General features: G+C 44.8%; 1 protein-coding gene across 13 annotated transcripts in view; it reads left to right on the top strand.

Annotated features, from left to right (window-relative positions):
* The window catches only part of KIAA1217 (KIAA1217 ortholog), a 252662-nt gene that overhangs the window by 170409 nt on the left and 65345 nt on the right, over positions 1 to 16908 (top strand). Inside the window, exon 1 of one of the 13 annotated variants that reach the window (XM_066629014.1) lies at positions 1498 to 1828. The exons of the other annotated variants lie outside the window; for them this stretch is intronic. The gene's annotated coding sequence lies outside the window, so the exon portion shown is untranslated. Of the gene's footprint in view, positions 1 to 1497; positions 1829 to 16908 lie in introns of those variants that run through there. 13 annotated transcript variants of the gene reach the window in all.

The raw sequence follows: 16908 nt of genomic DNA, 5'->3' as shown, positions 1-16908 counted from the left end.
AGAGAAGTTCATCTGGTACAGAATTTTGATGTATTTTCAGTGCCTTAAAAAAAAAAAAATTCTCACAGGCATTCCAGCATGGTTTAGGATTTGGCTGCATTTATTTATTTGATCTTCTCTGTAAGTCACTTTGTGAACACTTTTGTTGAAAGGCAGTATAACCATTATGATGTCTAACAATAATAATTTTAGTACTGCTGTTTCTGTGGTTATATTGTGTTACTTTATACAACATTTACTGCTCTGAAAGTCATGGCATTAGAGGGTGGCTTATCAGTGGTTCCCAACCTTTTTTTTCTGGGGGTTCCCTTGACCTATTGAGCCATTGGCCATGGCTCCCCATTAGGGCAACAAGAGCACCAGGTTTTTTGTGAGTATTCTGTGGCTCCCCGGCTGCTTTCCAAAGCTCCCCAGGGAGCCATGGCTCACAGTTTGGGAACCAGTACACTAGGTAAATAATTCTGTGTGTTCCCCCATGGGGAAGAGAACATGAATGGACCTACATGAGTCCAACAGAGCTCCCATGTGGACTCTGTTATTTTTACAGCACTGCAGACGTAATGGGTGCTGTGCACTATCTGAAACCAGTAACAGGGCTGTCTGCAGGATTATCAACTAATGAGACAGGAAACTCAAGGACAGACTCAATGGAAGGAAGCAGTAAGTTGTGAAATGCTGGGACTGAGGAAATAATAGAACAGAACGATAGAAGAGTTATATGGGGAAAGACACAAGAGAAGACATAAGAAGTCCCCCACAGAATCAGACTAAAGATCTACCTAGCCCAGCATTCTTTGTCCTGCAGTGGCCCACCAGAGGCCTTCAGCAAGTCTACAAGCAGGGCTTGAAGGCAATGCCTGGGTTGCCTATATTTATAGATGTAGGTCATGGTCCACAAGTCCAGAGGGCTTTATTCACACAGAAGTCTGTGTTATTCGCACAGAAGTCTGTGTGAATCTGTACTCTGTACTTGGTTGGTGGTTAGCCAGATGCCTCGAGGAAGTTCACACAGGAGTAGAGAAATTAAAATATCAAGCCAGAAGTAAAACCGGAAGAAAAGAGAAGCCAGGTACAAAGTCTTGGATCCAAAGTACCAATTTTTGTCATAATCCAGAAGGGACAGCATTCCAGGCAAATGGATTTACTCCCAAATCTGTTACTTCAGGCTTGCAACAACAGAGCCTTCTCTGGCATGGAGAGCAAATATTTAAGCAATTAATATTGTGAAGTCTGGTATGGCTGAGGCGACTTAGAATGCATTTAAAAGGTCCCATATGGTGCTCTCCTACTTAACAATAAAACTTTGTTTACTTTATGGAAAGGAGGGGATGCACGTCTGCTTGATAGAGATGGACCAGAGCCTCATCTTTCCTGCTGCATCGCTGCCTGCTTTTTCCTCGTGCATTGTCACTGAGAGGTTATGACAGCACGAAGCATATTGTATTTATAAACATCACGTGCTTCCTTGCTATGGCTCACAGTGCCTGCCAAGCAGAACACATGGAAGAAACATTTCTCGTTAGCTCAGCATTGGTTTTGGTTATCCTCATTTCCGGGACAGGGGGAAAAATGCCTCCTGTGCTCAGATGGGACTTTTGTGCAGTGAAAGCAAACGCCTCCAAATGGCCGTGAAATCGTTTGAACAAGAAGGCTGCTCCTCCTATAGACCTCTTTAACTTTGTTGGCTCGGAATGTCTCCCAGCACTGAAACAGAAGCATGTCGGTTCCGTTTTCGGGATACGTAAAGGGCACAGTTAGACAGAAGCGCTTTTGTGCTGCGTTACCTACAGGACTCGGCTAGCAAAGTGAGCTTACTGAAGAATGTAAGGTAAGGAGAGCTTGGCTGGAGAGCGAGAGAGAAGCAAAATTCCTCAGAGGCTAAAGGGGTTTACTGATAAAAAGCTATTGCAGATTAACAAATGGGGTGGGTGTAATCTCGAGAAAGCAAAGCTATAATTTTGTGAGAAGACTAGAGAACGGAAAGCATTCTCTCTCCCTCTCTCTTTGCTTCATAGAGTATCCGAACATATATTGAGCTTCCATGCCCTCCTCTGAACTTGTAAGGACCTAGGTACTTTTTTTTTTTCTTGAGCGTTTCTTTAATGCAGTCTCTGGTGTGTTGAGTGTGTTTCCCATGAGATGAAGCTGGATAACAAATGAGTGAGCTGTTAATTTGTTGCTACTGCTGCAATCAGAAGGAAGCCCTCTGGAATTGATCAAGTAGCTGTTTCAATCAATCATGTGATACTGTAAGTTTAAAGCTAGGTGGGTGGGGGACTTTCTGTACGCCGGCATACTTTCATTTTGCCTACACTGTCAGTTACAATCCACAGAATCCTCACTGAAATTCCTGCAACATAGATTAAGTTATTTTGAAAATGTGAAAACTAGTCGTGTCCAGGTATAATGTAACCTGCCTACTAGAGGAAAAAAAAAAAATGAAGGGCCATGTCAGGCCTTTGGCATCCCAGGCCCTGAATTGTTGTAAACCAGGATGTGGCAGGAGGGACCTTGATGTCCAGGCCTGGTATGAAATGCAAATAAAGGAAAAGCAGCACTGTATATGTATGCTGGTGCAATCAGCTGCACCTGTTGCAGGTGGGAGTAATGTGGCTTGGGGAGAGATGTGTACAGTCACATAGGCTATGGCGGAGTGGTGCAGTGCACCACTGGACAGCCAATCGGAGTGGGTCACAAGACTCTTGTGACTATGAGGTCGCCCTACTCTGATTGGCTGGCCCTGGTATATATGGGGGCAAGAACAGACACCAAATGTGGGTTGTTGTGGTGGAGTTTCTGCGAGTCATGCTGCTGGTTTGTGTACTGATTTGGACTGCCTTCTTGTGACTGTGCCTCTCTGTATCCCTGACTTCTGGACCGTTTGACTGACTACTCTTCTGCCTGCTCCTTTTACCAATACATGCTTCTGTGACAAACAAGCCTGTGTCTGCTCCTTTGGCTCTGTTTGGGATCACCTGCTTCTTGTGCTGTCTCCCTACACTCCCATGCCACTCTGCTATCGGGAAGGCAAGGGCTATCCTCCCCTGCTGCCCTGAGAGGCCAGACTACACATTACCCTCCCCTATCTGCCAGCTGTTACAAACAGCATCCAATGGCCAAGTAATCCATTGACATGCCTCTATAGCAGGGGTGCCCAAACCCCGGCCCTGGGGCCACTTGCAGACCTCAAGGTCTCTCAATGCGGCCCTCAGGAAGCCCCCAGTCTCCAATGAGCCTCTGGCCCTCCAGAGATTTGTTGGAGCCCACACTGGCCCAACGCAACTGCTCTCAGCATGAGGGCGACTGTCTGACCACTCGCGTGAGCTGTGGGATGAGGGCTTCCTCCACTGCTTTTTGTTTCACATCTGTGGTGCAGTAGTGGCAGCAAAAGAAAGGCTGACCTTGCTTTGTGCAAGACCTTTTATAGGCCATGAGCTATTGCAAGACCTTCATTCATTCATATAAGTTCATCTTTAATATATTCATTTATGTAAACTTATGTAAATTTATTCAAATTTTAAATGTAAATTAATTCTTTTTTCCCCCCGGCCCCCGACACAGTGTCAGAAAGACAGTGTGGCCCTCCTGCCAAAAACTTTGGACACCCCTGCTCTATAGCCGTGGTTCTCAAACTGGTGGGTCACGACCCACCAGTTTGTGTTAAGGTTCTCCCATTCCTTTAAGCGGCGGGGGAAGGGGAGAGGTAGGGAAGCGATCCCCATGATCACGTCCCTATGGGGGGGTGAAGGGGGGTGCTTTCACTTACTTTATGTAGATAGAGCTGCAGGAGGAGTGGGGAGCCCTGCACAGCCCTCTGCAGAGCTCCTTGCATCTTGGAATGTTCACTAAAAGTGGGCGCAAAGCATCTCCTGCAAAACGAAAGTGCTTTGCGCCCACTTTTAGTGAACTTTCCAAGCCTTGGGGAGTGCTGCGGAGGGCTGCACAGGGCTCCCCGCACCTTCTACAGCCTGCTGCAGCCCTACCTACATAAAGTAAATGAAAGCACCCCCCCCTTTGTGCCCCCCCTTTGCGACATGATGCTGGGGATCGTCTCACTGCCCTAGCCCCTCTCCCACAAAGACTTACTGAGGGAGTAAAGCTCCCTCAAAGTTTGAAAAACACTGCTCTATAAACTATACTAGTATGATTTACCATTTGTTATATCCATGTGCTGTAGTCCTTTAGAGTAGAGAAGATGTTTCAGAGCCCTGAATGAAGGAAAGAAGGCTTTTCTCTGCTCCCCAGTGGTGTCACATGGGTTTGCATCACCCGGTGCAGGAGGCCAGCACGTCACCCCCATGAAGGACCTCCTCCCATACACTGGGTGGGGCATCGATCTGGGCAGTCGATGCTGTGAGGTGCCATTGACCCACTCCTCTGATTTTTTGGCTGTAACCTTTGATAGAATAGAGATATTTCAGCTCAGTTTGTTTCATTCATTCGACATGAAATTACGCATTGAATAATTATTAATGGTATTATTTGAGAATACCAAGATTTAAAAATTTTTGGGCAGTAGTGGTGTCACTCCCCCTGTGCACATCAGTTGGTGTGCCCCCCCCCAGTGTTGCTGCTGCTTCTCCCTGTTCTGTATGGAAGGGTTTTGGAAAAATTTGGTTTTGGGATACATACCCCACAGTTTGCATCCCCAACACCATTTCATCTACAAATGCCTAAGTAAGGGAAGGAAACTGGAGTGCATTTACTGTGGAGATAGAAATTGGGATCCAATGATGTGCACTTTGAAGCACTGATTCCTCCAGCCAACAAAGTCCTTTCTTTCCACGATCCTCTGAGCTGTCTTCCTCCTTCTCAGCTTAAACCACTTCTGCCCAACGTTGCATATACTTAACAGGAATCAAATGTGTATACCAGCGGGCCAGGCAAAAATGGATTAACTAGTACTATCAGGATTTACATTGGGTGGGGAGAGAGCTCCCTTCCTTCCAGTGTCAATTCCCCACCCCAAAGACCCTTTCTGCTGCAGAAATGGCAAACTCCGCTGAACAGATTGAAAGGGGCAGTATTAGGTCAGTAGATGTGTGCCTGATGGTGTGCATGCCCCGCCCTCAGTTTCCCACCCCCACTTTGGCCCTAAGTGGAAGAGAAGCATGCAGCAGGCTGTGTGCTTGCTTTGGCTAATGGTCACCTAGTGCACTGTGGTTCGTGCACTCTCTGGGCAACACAAGGCATTGTGCCTGTGTGACTATTGGTCTTTCTATTTTTTCCATTTTTAACATTTATAAGCTAATGTTTTCTGCAAAGCTGTGAGATCTTTTCATAGCTCACAGAGAAGAGCAGAACATGCAGAATTTACCTGCTTGTCTATGGGTGCCCCCATTTTGCTACCATATTGGTAAGCAAGAATAATGATAATGATAATGATAATAATAATAATAAACTTTATTTCTATCCCGCCCTTCTCCCCAAAGGGACCCAGGGTGGCTACTCACTTTGCTATTAGATGGAATGTTTCATTTAATAAGGTGGTGCTAGCATTCAGCTCTTGTTGGGAATGTATTAGCTCTCATCTAGAAGGCCTATTCCCAAAGCCGTGATCTCCTCTATGGAGAACTCGTGCAAGGAAAGCGCCCTACAGGTAGACCACAGCTGCGATACAAGGACATCTGCAAGAGTGATCTGAAGGCCTTAGGAGTGGACCTCAACAGGTGGGAAACCCTGGCCTCTGAGCGGCCCGCTTGGAGGCAGGCTGTGCAGCATGACCTTTCCCAGTTTGAAGAGACACTTGGCCAACAGGCTGAGGCAAAGAGGCAAAGAAGGAAGGCCCATAGCCAGGGAGACAGACCAGGGACAGACTGCACTTGCTCCCAATGTGGAAGGGATTGTCACTCCCGAATTGGCCTTTTGAGCCACACTAGACGCTGTGCCAGAACCACCATTCAGAGCGCGATACCATAGTCTTTCGAGACTGAAGGTTGCCTATTACTACTACTGATGTGTGGGAAGAGGCTGTGATTATCCCATAGTAAGGAACAAAGGTGACCTTCCCAGGTTTCTTGATCCTTCACATGTCTCAAGGGATACATCCTGGCACTGATCACAATTTTGGAGGAATGGCTCTGGAAAAAGACCCTAAACACTACTTCTTAAGGCCACATCAGCTTCCTGACCCATGTGCTAGCAGTCAAATATCCACTCACCCTGCACGTCATAAGTAATGGTGTGCATATGTTTTTCTGTAAGGATCTTTCTTTAGGGAAAAAACAAAACATCGTGTGTCAATTACCACATGTGTCACCATACATTTGGTATCTCACCATACATTTGCAGTGTGTAAGTTTATATACAAGTTTCCCCTTCCAGGACATAAAATGGTCGTATTCTGGCAGCCTTCACAGCAATCATCCCTTGTTTACTTTAGAAGTCGACCTAAATAGTGGTTTGACAGTGGGAGCACACGGCCCAGTCTGCAAAAGAGCCAACCCTCATCTGCAATGCCTGAACACACATAAATATCTGAGGGCCACAGTAGATGTGATGTGGGAAAACCCATGGTTGGGGTTTTTTTTTGATGTTTCAGTTGATTGAAATTGGGCCCCTCCTGTGCTGGTTTTAATCAACACTTGGTGCAAATATGGGGGTTAACCCTATCCCAGTATGCCACTTCCACTGATTTAACTCTCCCTCTCTCTCTCCTCCCCCTCAACTACTCATCATCTTGTACCACTCTTTGTCTCCTCCATGGTTAATAACAGTTTTACAGGAGGAGAGAAGTTGAGTTAGATAAAATTGTACAGGGGGGAAATATTCATCTCCTCACCCACTGCTGTGGACCTGTCCCAAATCTCTCTCTCTCTCTCTCTCTCTCTCTCTCTCTCTCTCTCTCTCTCTCTCTCTCTCACACACACACACACACACACACACACACACACACACACACACACACACACACACACACACACACACACACACACACAGAGAGAGAGAGAGAGAGTTTGGCTGCTTTTAACCAGGAAAAATGACTTCAAGAGAGCCACTTGTCAAGAAATATCACATGTCCCAAATCTCTCTCTCTCTCTCTCTCTCTCTCTCTCTCTCTCTCTCTCTCACACACACACACACACACACACACACACACACACACACAGAGTTTGGCTGCTTTTAACCAGGAAAAATGACTTCAAGAGAGCCACTTGTCAAGAAATATCACATGTCAAGATTAGTTTGTTCCTATGACTGCAGTATCATAAGATACATTTTTTAATTCCCTTTATAAAACATTTTGCTGTGGGAATGCAGGAGAAAGAAGGAGCGATGGAACCACATTTTATTTATTTTCCTATCGTGAACTGCAAAGCAAGTGTGTTGGGGGGGAGAATGGAGAAGTAATATTTATTACCTTGAAGTTCAGTCTTTGTTTCTTTGCTATGGCGTCTGGTTACAGGTGTAAGAATGCACAAATGGCAAACTATGCTTGGTGCATTCTTTGGGGTTTTATTTTTCCATCGGTTTTGCCCTAATCTCTTCCATATTCTTATAATAGAAAACATCTTTGTACAATCAGGGTGCTCGAGAATGCTATTTGAGATGTAAAAGGTTACAGTTTTCGTTGTTCTTGTTTTAACCATCTGAAGCAGTCTTAGAGTTTTATTTGGCTTTGGCAGAGTTTGAAGGAGTGCAAATATGGAAGAACAACAAACCCCAAATATGCTGAATTAGTATATCGGAGAGCCAGACGGACACAAATTTATTTTGATTTGCAAGATCAGTTACTAATGCAATTTCTTTTTCTTAAAAAAGAATAGGCTACCTCTATTGTGCTGAAGAAAAGAATGTTGATCTTTTACATAACTGCATATTTTGGAAACTGTTCCTATGAGGTTTGAGGGGGTGGTTGGATAGTGGTTACTGTTGTGTAGGCCTCAGTGATCAGAAGTCATCTGCTCCTTTACAACCACAGTCAACTAGTGAATAACAGACAACATTCTTTAGTGTTTATTTTTATTTTTGGGTCAAGAGTCTTTCTGCGAAGACAGTGTTTGTCTCAGAAACTGCGTACTTCAAACTGAATTGGAGAAAGGATGGGGGTCAGTGGTCGCACCCGGGAAAAAATTGGAGGGGGCACAGAAGGGGCAAAATGTACTGAAAGGGGCACGCTTTATCCCACGTTAGATTTCTGAAAGAGAAATAATGGTATACAGGTTGTGCCTTGTTATCCGTGGGGGTTCTGTTCTGGAACCCTCAGTGCAGTGCTTTTCAAACTGGGGCGTCGCGATGCCCCAGCGTGAGAGCCCTGGTCTCTGCCCCCTTAAGGGGCGGGGACAGCCTAGAGGCGGGGGAAGTGCACTGCACTGCAAGCCTCCTGCAGCCTCCCCGGAGTGCGGGGAGCCCAGCGTGACTTCTGGCAGGGCTCCCTGCAGCAGGGAAAGTGGATGCGAAGTGATCGTGCTCCACTTACGTTTACGCTCCACGCTCCATTTACGTTAATGTGTCTGGCAGAAACAAGATATGGAAATGTTAAGAAAGTTAGGTTTCCTGAGTCCCATTGAAATTGATGGGACTAGAGGTGATGTCAGGGCCTCAGAATTCTTCCTTGATTTGAACGGAAGATTCTTCCAGTCACTTCCAGGAGGTACAGCGAGGCCCTCCTTATGTGGGTCGAGATCTGTGTTGAGTCAAATTCGCAAGTCCTGAACCCGTGGTTGAGGGCCCACTGTATCACTAACTTGTCTCATTTACTTAAGTGGTGTTTGGTTAGGATTAACTTTCTTTGGATAAAACCCAGCAGCACTAAGGGCCAAATGAGCAAAAGGCTTACAGAACAATATGTACCTTCTGGCCAGTCTGGTTTCTTACAAAATAGATGTTTAGGAAATAATGTAAGATGACCCATTCACATAATTCATCATAGTAAAATGAAAAAAAGTATCTTGCGGTTCTTATTTTTTGATGCAGAGAAGTATTGGAATTGGCAGTTTTGAAAGGTGATTTTAATTAGAATGGAATGCTGCACAAAACTTGTTAGGATGATTCATTTTCTTTATTCATATTCTGAGGCAACCGTGGCAGTTAATGTTGTATTGTTAGAGACTTGTCTTTTGAAAAAGGGGGGGCAAGACAAGCTGACACTCTTTTGATTGCCATTTCTGCTGAATACTTTCCTCACATCATGAGGAATAACTACAAATTAGTGAGTTATCTCACTGGGTCTAAAATGCATTAAGATGAGTAAATTTGTTTCCTAGGAGGACATGAAGAGATACAAAAAAATTAAATCCTTTTTCTTGGTTTGGCCTTACTGCCATCATTAAAATATTAGATGAAACATTTTATTCCAGGCCATGTCATTAATATTATGAGAAGTAAAACTGAAGAATGTTTGTATTTTACTGTGGCACAAATAAGATGAGGATGATTTCCAAAATTGCTTTAAAAAAAATAACAGGCAAGATGTTTTAGAGAGGAAAGGGAAGGATAATCGGTAAATGCCAGGTGGAGTGGGTGTATCTTAAGGGTGTAAAAACAGAGGAAGTGCATCGGATGTCTGGTGGAAGGACATTTCAGAGATAGGGAGCTCTGGAGGAAATGGAACAGAAAGAGTAATTTTAGATATAGTTAGGAGTTTAGTGAAGGGTCTAAGGAAGTCCATATAGAGAAAGAGAAGATTTTAAAAGTAGCAATGGACCAGAAAGAAACCCAAAATTACAAATGCTAGGTAAAATACAATAATTTCTCCCATCCCTGGGGTGCTCTGTTTTGTGGTGTCCTTACAGAAGTGGTTCCCAAACTTTACATGAATGCTAGGACCATTGTAAGTGTTTGCTGGGGATGGGGGGGGCAATGCGAACGGCATCTCTGGAATAAGGCCAGCAGGTTCCCCTCACCCTCTGGAAGGCTGACACTTACCCCAGATACGTTTAAAAAAACTTTTTTTGCAGCTTCAGCACATTCCCAAAGGTGCTGTCACATCACCATGCCTTATAAGAGAGTAGTGACCGGTTCCCACTGACTGGGGTGTCGTAACACCCCAGTTTGGAAACCTCTGTTACAGTGCTGAAAGGCTGCAAATTCTATAATGATGTATTTGTATAACATCTGGAATAAATGGAGAGAAAAGGTCGCTCTGGTTGTTTCTTGGTAGCAGACAGATCAATATATTCCATCTACTAATGAAAGTTTAGGAAAGCAGGTATTAAAATTGAGGTGATGTGATACTTGTAAATATACCTGATTGTTTGTTTAAGAAAAAAAAAAGTATGAGGTACTTCTTATTAGGACTATCTTGATCTTAAGTACCTAGAACTAGATCTTTTGGATGTCTTGAAATCAGTACCTTCAAGTGCATCATTGTTTTAAGTCCAAATGTGTTAAAGAAACAAGTTATACAAAGTCCTTTTCTATTTGGATTAGTGTGGATTCTCTTATGACAAGTGTACCAAATGTTTATGTTTCAATGTTGTGTAAGATATTTCCTGACACAAGAGCAAACCAGATTGCTTGGGCTGGGCCAGTTCAGATGACATGTTTCCCAGCCCTTTCTGAATCAAATGGCGGAGGAGTGTGTATTTACATGTCTCCTTCCCACCCTGCATGCTATTGTTCCACCACAGTCTCATGTGAAGGCAGTTTGTCCAAATTGCCCCTTAAATACAACTTGATTTGGTATTTTAAGTATACTAGGACATAGCAGTCCACGTGACCTAATGTGGCAGAATGAAGGTTTGCTGGCTGGGGGAGACATGTGTGTTTGTCCTAAACATCAAGGCTACCCATTATAGCCCCATTAGTGTTTTTCCATTCACTGGGGAATGTTTTATAAACATTCTGGCATTTTTGCTCTTAGCAGCAAACCATGTTGTTGCTGGGTTTTGGAAAAGAACTACTGTGCCAACATGCAAGCTGTGAATGGACTAAGGATGGGATCAGTGGCATCACTAAGGGGGTGCAGAGGGGTGCAGGCCACACTGGGTGATGCACATAGGGGGGTGTCACTATTACTCGCCAAAAATTTTAAATTCTCGGTGTTTTGAAGAATACCATCATGTTATGCATCAATTGATGTGTAATTTCATGCAGAATGCAATGAAACAAACTGCATTAAAATATATTCTATAAAACATTATAGCCATAAAACCAACAGGGGGTGGGGAAATAGTGCTTCACCACACCCACCGCCCAGGGTGTTGCCCTTCCTACTGCATGGAAAGATGTCCACTATGGGGGTGATATGCTGGCCTCCCACACTGGGTGACACAGCCCTAGTGATGCCACTGGATGGGCTTTTATAACCCTAAAATAACCCTCATAGCAAAGAAAGTTATAAGAAAAGAGTATGGAAAGTCGGGCGATTCCTATATTGGCAAGAGCAACATTTATAAACGTTGCAGAAAAATACTCAATAAACTGTATGTATGCTGAATAAATAAATTGAGATTTAAATATTAATAGGTACTACAAGGCAAGTAAGCTAAATTAAATAATAGAGATACAGTTTGACACATCAGGTATTTTCTTGCATATTTTTATTGTTTAGCAGGGGTGAGAGGGAATGTGGTCATTTTTCTTTGCTTAGTACGTAATATTTATGTACAGCCTTCAGAATGTCATGTAGAAATTTTAGTACTTGGTGTAGGTTGTTGTAAACTTCTTTGTTCATGTGCGTGTCGTTATAAACTGTTGTCTGTTTGCAGACTATAAATACAAATTAAGTTGTAAAGCATTTGCAAATGGATTACAGAGCTAGGTTGGTCCGAGTTTCTGAGCTGAAAAGCTTCATAACACAGGCCTATAAAATTGAGGGTCAGAAAAGTTTTTCCCCAAACTTTATGGTGGTTTGATATGAATTTGGGGTGCCAATTCCAAAAATGGCATCCATTTTGCCCTATCACGTCAAATTTTGGAGATATAGTATAGCCTCTTTAGTGAATGGTTCAAGCAGCTTCCTCACGAGGAAGCCATGGTATAGGCTTCCTCATAAGGAAGCTGCTTGCACCATACACTAAAGAAGCTATGCCATGTCTCCAAAACTAGATGTGATAGGGCAAAACGGATGCCATTTTTGGAATCAGCACCCCAAATATATGCAGGAATTGGTGTAAGGAAGCAAAACGTGTGTTGGCCTGTGTAATCAAAGTCTTGAGAGTTATGACATATCACCGCAGTTTCCATTTCTGCCAGATTCTTCCCTTCCTGTTCCTCTGCAATATCTGCTGAACTGTCATTGTGGCCTTTCTTGTATCTGGTGCCCCCCCCCCAGTGCAGTATCTTTATTGCCCTGGTATACACCTTTGGCTGTACTTCATCTTTGGCTATCTCCACTACAATTTAACTTCCCTACAGATTAATATATGTTATCCATTTTACTTTTGAGAGTCCCCGAGACTGCAAGGAGATCAAATTAATCAATCCTATATGAAATCAACCCTGACTGTTCATTGGAAGGACAGATGCTGAAGCTTAAATACTTTGGTCATGTCATGAGAAGGGAGGACTCTTTAGAAAAGACCCTGATGCTGGGGAAATATTGAAGGCAAAAGGAGAAGGGGACGGCAGAGGATGAGTTGGTCAGATAGTGTCACAGAGGCAATGAATATGAATTTGGACACACTCTGGAAGTTAGTGGTAGACAGGGGGACCTGGTGTGCTGTGGTCCATGGGGTCACGAAGAGTCAGACACAACTTAACGACGGAACAACAACATCCAATGTATCACAAGCAAATGTGCAAATTCAGGAATTTGTTTTCCTGAAGTTTCCATTGGCAGGGAAAAACTTTTATTGAATTCAGGTGTCTCAAACAACTGAGCCAAGCCACAGACAACAAGGGAAAGCAAAATAGTTGCTAGCAGATTTGACTGGGAATGAAAGATTCCTCACTAACTGTGGTTCTTAGAAAGATGAACATGAAGCAATGCCCTTCTGCGTTGTTTCTGCTTAGTCCTGCTCAAGAGAGGTGATACAATCTGGAGTGCCACCCCACAATGACACCGTGACTGCCACCTCTACCTCAGTGCTCCAGAATAGAAGGAGTTCCTCTGCTTGCTCTGTCCTTGTAAATAAAGCCAGAAGTCCTGCACTTCCAGCTTTAAGGAAATGGTGCAAGGAGTTGCAAGGTGAGGGAGATTATCTGCTCCTTGCTCAAGTGAATGGGGACCCCTTCAGTTTGCATCAGCAGTGGACTGAAGGGAAGTGGCCGTAGCAGACTTGGGGGGAAGTCTACCCCAAATCTTCCACCCTCTCAGACCCCTCACAATCTACCAATAATGCACCCTGCTTTGCCTTGCCCTGTGTTTGGGTGGCAGTGAGAGAGAAGCAGTTCCCCACGAAGAAAGTTCTGGAAGTGATAATGGCTGTGAGCTGTTTGGCTCCAAAGACTAATAGTGACTGAGAGTCTATTCCTGAAAGGAAGGAAAAAGCAACCAGAAGTAGTGTAATAGTTAGCACTGGAACTGACCTACAAGAAGCAAGTGCAATTCTCTATTCAACTGTGAGGTAAAATAGAGAGGGGAGCCATATATGCCGCCCTAAGCTTTTTGGAGGAAGATGAAATGGTAAAATATCACTCATAGCATGATACTGTAGTTATAGAGAGGGACTAAGCAACTGTTACCCTGCACATGCCCGATCTCATCTGATTAGTACTTGGATGGGAGACCGCCTGGGAATACCGGGTGCTGTAGGCTTATACCATAGTCTTTCGAGACTGAAGGTTGCCAACCAACCAAGGAGACCTGAGCCCAAGCCCCCTTGGCCATGGAAGTCACTAGGTGTGACCTTGGGATATTCAGTGTCTCTTAGCCTGACCTACCTCGCAGAGTTCTGTGAAGATAGGAGGGGGAAGGGAAAATAACCACATTTATGACCCTAAGCCCCTTTGATGAAGAGATGGGTTGTTTTGGTTGATTTATCATTTTGTTAAGGGATTCATATCCGCCTTTCCAATATATTGTTCAAGGTGACACACAGCAGCAAAGTCATGCAAGAAGCAAATACATTGAGCAGATAACGTTGAGCATTCTCCTATAAACAGGGGAGAGAGGTACAGATTGAAAGATTGAAAAACTGCGGTGATCCGAGAGGGAACCGCCGTAGGCCACAAGCACATGCAACGAGGCAAAGTGTTCTTTAAGCAAGGCATGACTTTCCAGTAAACAAACGTAAACATTTTGAAGTGAGGACTCTGCGTGTAGGTGTTTCTGATTCTCAGTTGTAGCTATGTGGCCAGCCAGGTCTCGGTGATGGGCCTAGCATTCCCCCACTCCTGCAGCAACCACCTAGCAAGCAGCTCCTTTCTATCCCACCCCTTTGGGAAGTTTCCAGGCAGTAACCATGCATGGTTAGTGGCCGCCTGTGTTCACCCTCTGACTAAAAGCAGCTGCGCAAGGCGAAACGAATAAGTGGGCACTTGAGTGCTTCCGTAACAACTGGCTATCTCGGGGGTCTCCACCTTTCATGCTTTAAAAAGCATCCATAACAGCTTTAAAATGCTTGCTCCGATGTGACTAATAGCTTATAGGCAAGCCAGCCTTACATTATGCAGATGAGATGGATGTGGATATTGGCAATTCAGAAACGTTGTCACGTAACTGCAGCTTTTTAAAAAGAAAATTGTGATGTGCCTTTTTTTTTCAGGATGGCCAATTGTTGCTGTCTATAGTGATCCTCCAGCTCAAATAGCGAGTGAGGATGTTGTTGTTCTTGGGCTAGGCTGTCATCTTTTGAGCTGTTTTGGAAAGCTTGAAGAGAAGAAAAGGAAAGTTTCATTAACTTCCTTTGGTTTGGGTTGGTTGTTCCATATGTGGGGGCTTTTCAATTCCCCTCCCCCACGATCTGTTTGAAAGAGTTCCACTAAAATAAAAATAGATGCAAAATGAATGCATTTGTAAGGGTGGCCCAACCCGGATGCTTGCTTGGCCAGCCAGGGGTGGAATTATGCAGCCTGGTACCAGTGAGATAGCTTGTGAGCGTACATTAAATTTGGCAAGAGAAAACAACAACAGTTCAACACTTTGATGTCAGTTGCTCTCATGCATGGCTAATTACCATGGTGTGTGGGGGGGGGGGCCGTTTAAAGTGCAAAATGTCCTGTATCTCATCTGTGGGTCATGTTTTTATCATGGTGTTCCATTGGTATTTAACACAGCTGCCTGTTGAAGCTTCCTGTGCCACAAACAAAGCCCCCTTGGCATGCCAAAGAAGCTGTTTTCACTGAAAACAAGCCCTTCTGTAAGGGATAGTAAAAGGATTGAAAATATGATTGGGCAGGGGAGTTGGGGAGAAGCAGCAAACCAGCCACAAACTTGAACTGTCCTCAAAATAGCCACACAGATGAGGGTGGACAGGGAGTGGTAAGGGCCATTACAGGACTGGACTAGAGGCAAAAGGTTTAGGGTGCCATCCTATCTTGTGCTAGAACAGGCAAGCCAGGAGGCTTGCGCTATATCCAGCATGAGATAGGGCACCACCGTGGCTCAGTTGAAGGTAAGAAGAAATTCTGTGCCTCCTGAGGTGGCACAAGTCCAAGGAGAGCAGAGTGCCTTGAAGCCACTCCGCGCTGTGCAGGGAACAGGGTTGGGATTCGGCATAACTGCTGAGTCCCAGCCCCGCCTGCCACTCCTGGGGCCACTCACTGCCCGCCCTCCCCCGCCTCGCAATGCCTCCCTCCTTCCTCCTCCCCACTTCCTCCCTACCCACTCCAGAGTCTTGCGTTGGCTGAACGCAAGGCTTAGTTCCCCCATCAGCATGGAGGCTGAATTCAGGCATGCCGGCCTAACCGACTCACAAGGAGGCGCAAACGTGCCTTATGGCACATTCACAACCCTCCTGGGCTGGCGCAAGAGACTTGCGCCGGCCCAAGAGCACCTCAGAATTGAGTCCTTACTTATTCATTTGATTGATTGATTTAAAAGATTTATAAACTTCCAGTGCTGAAAGTCCCAGTTCACTGTGCCCAGGGGAAAAGAAGAATGTTGAATTCTTGGGGCATGAAAAGGAACTCCACATTTCCAGGAACAAAGAAGGCAAACTTAAAACACTGTTTTGCAAAGAGCACTCCCTATATACAGCCTCCCTCAGCATCTCTGGGGGTTTCATGGGGGTTTCATGGGGAAGAGCCATTGGTCAGTGGTTCAAGCATATACTTTGCCTGCAGAGCATCACAGGTGTACTTCCCTGGCATCCCTGGCATCTTCAGGACAGCAGCTGACAGTAGATATAGACACTGATGAACTTGATGGAACTGATAGTCAGAGTCAGTAGAAAGCAGCTTTCCATGTTCATTTGCTTATCCACTCCAAGACAGGAGTTTTCAATATAGCTGTGATGCAGAAAAATGCACAGGAAAGGGAGGAGGAAATGCTTCATTATGGCAGGAGCAGAACTAGAGGATGGCATGTTTCACTGCCAGCTTTTTGGCTACCAAAAGGTCATCTGCCTTGGCTTTTACATGCCTGAAATCTTTTAGGATGTACTATAGTCAAATGTGCTTTTAAATGGCAATCAGCTGAGTCAGAGGGTTAGAAGACTACTAAAGTTCACATCAGGTCACAGACATTATTGGCAATCTTCAGTCTCGAAAGACTATGGTATCGCGCTCTGAAAGGTGGTTCTGGCACAGCGTCTAGTGTGGCTGAAAAGGCCAATCCGGGAGTGACAATCCCTTCTGCACCGGGAGCAAGTGCAGTCTGTCCCTGGTCTGTCTCCCTGGCTATGGGCCTTCCTTCTTTGCCTCTTTGCCTCAAACTGTTGGCAAAGTGTCTCTTCAAACTGGGAAAGGCCATGCTGCACAGCCTGCCTCCAAGCAGGCCGCTCAGAGGCCAGAGTTTCCCACTTGTTGAGGTCCATTCCTAAGGCCTTCAGATCCCTCTTGCAGATGTCCTTGTATTGCAGCTGTGGTCTACCTGTAGGGTGCTTTCCTTGCACGAGTTCTCCATAGAGGAGATCCTTTGGG

Source organism: Tiliqua scincoides, chromosome 5 (genome assembly GCF_035046505.1).
Source record: "Tiliqua scincoides isolate rTilSci1 chromosome 5, rTilSci1.hap2, whole genome shotgun sequence".
Lineage (NCBI taxonomy): Eukaryota > Metazoa > Chordata > Lepidosauria > Squamata > Scincidae > Tiliqua > Tiliqua scincoides.
Note: the sequence above shows the minus strand (reverse complement) of the source record. Positions and strands in the feature narration are given on the sequence as shown.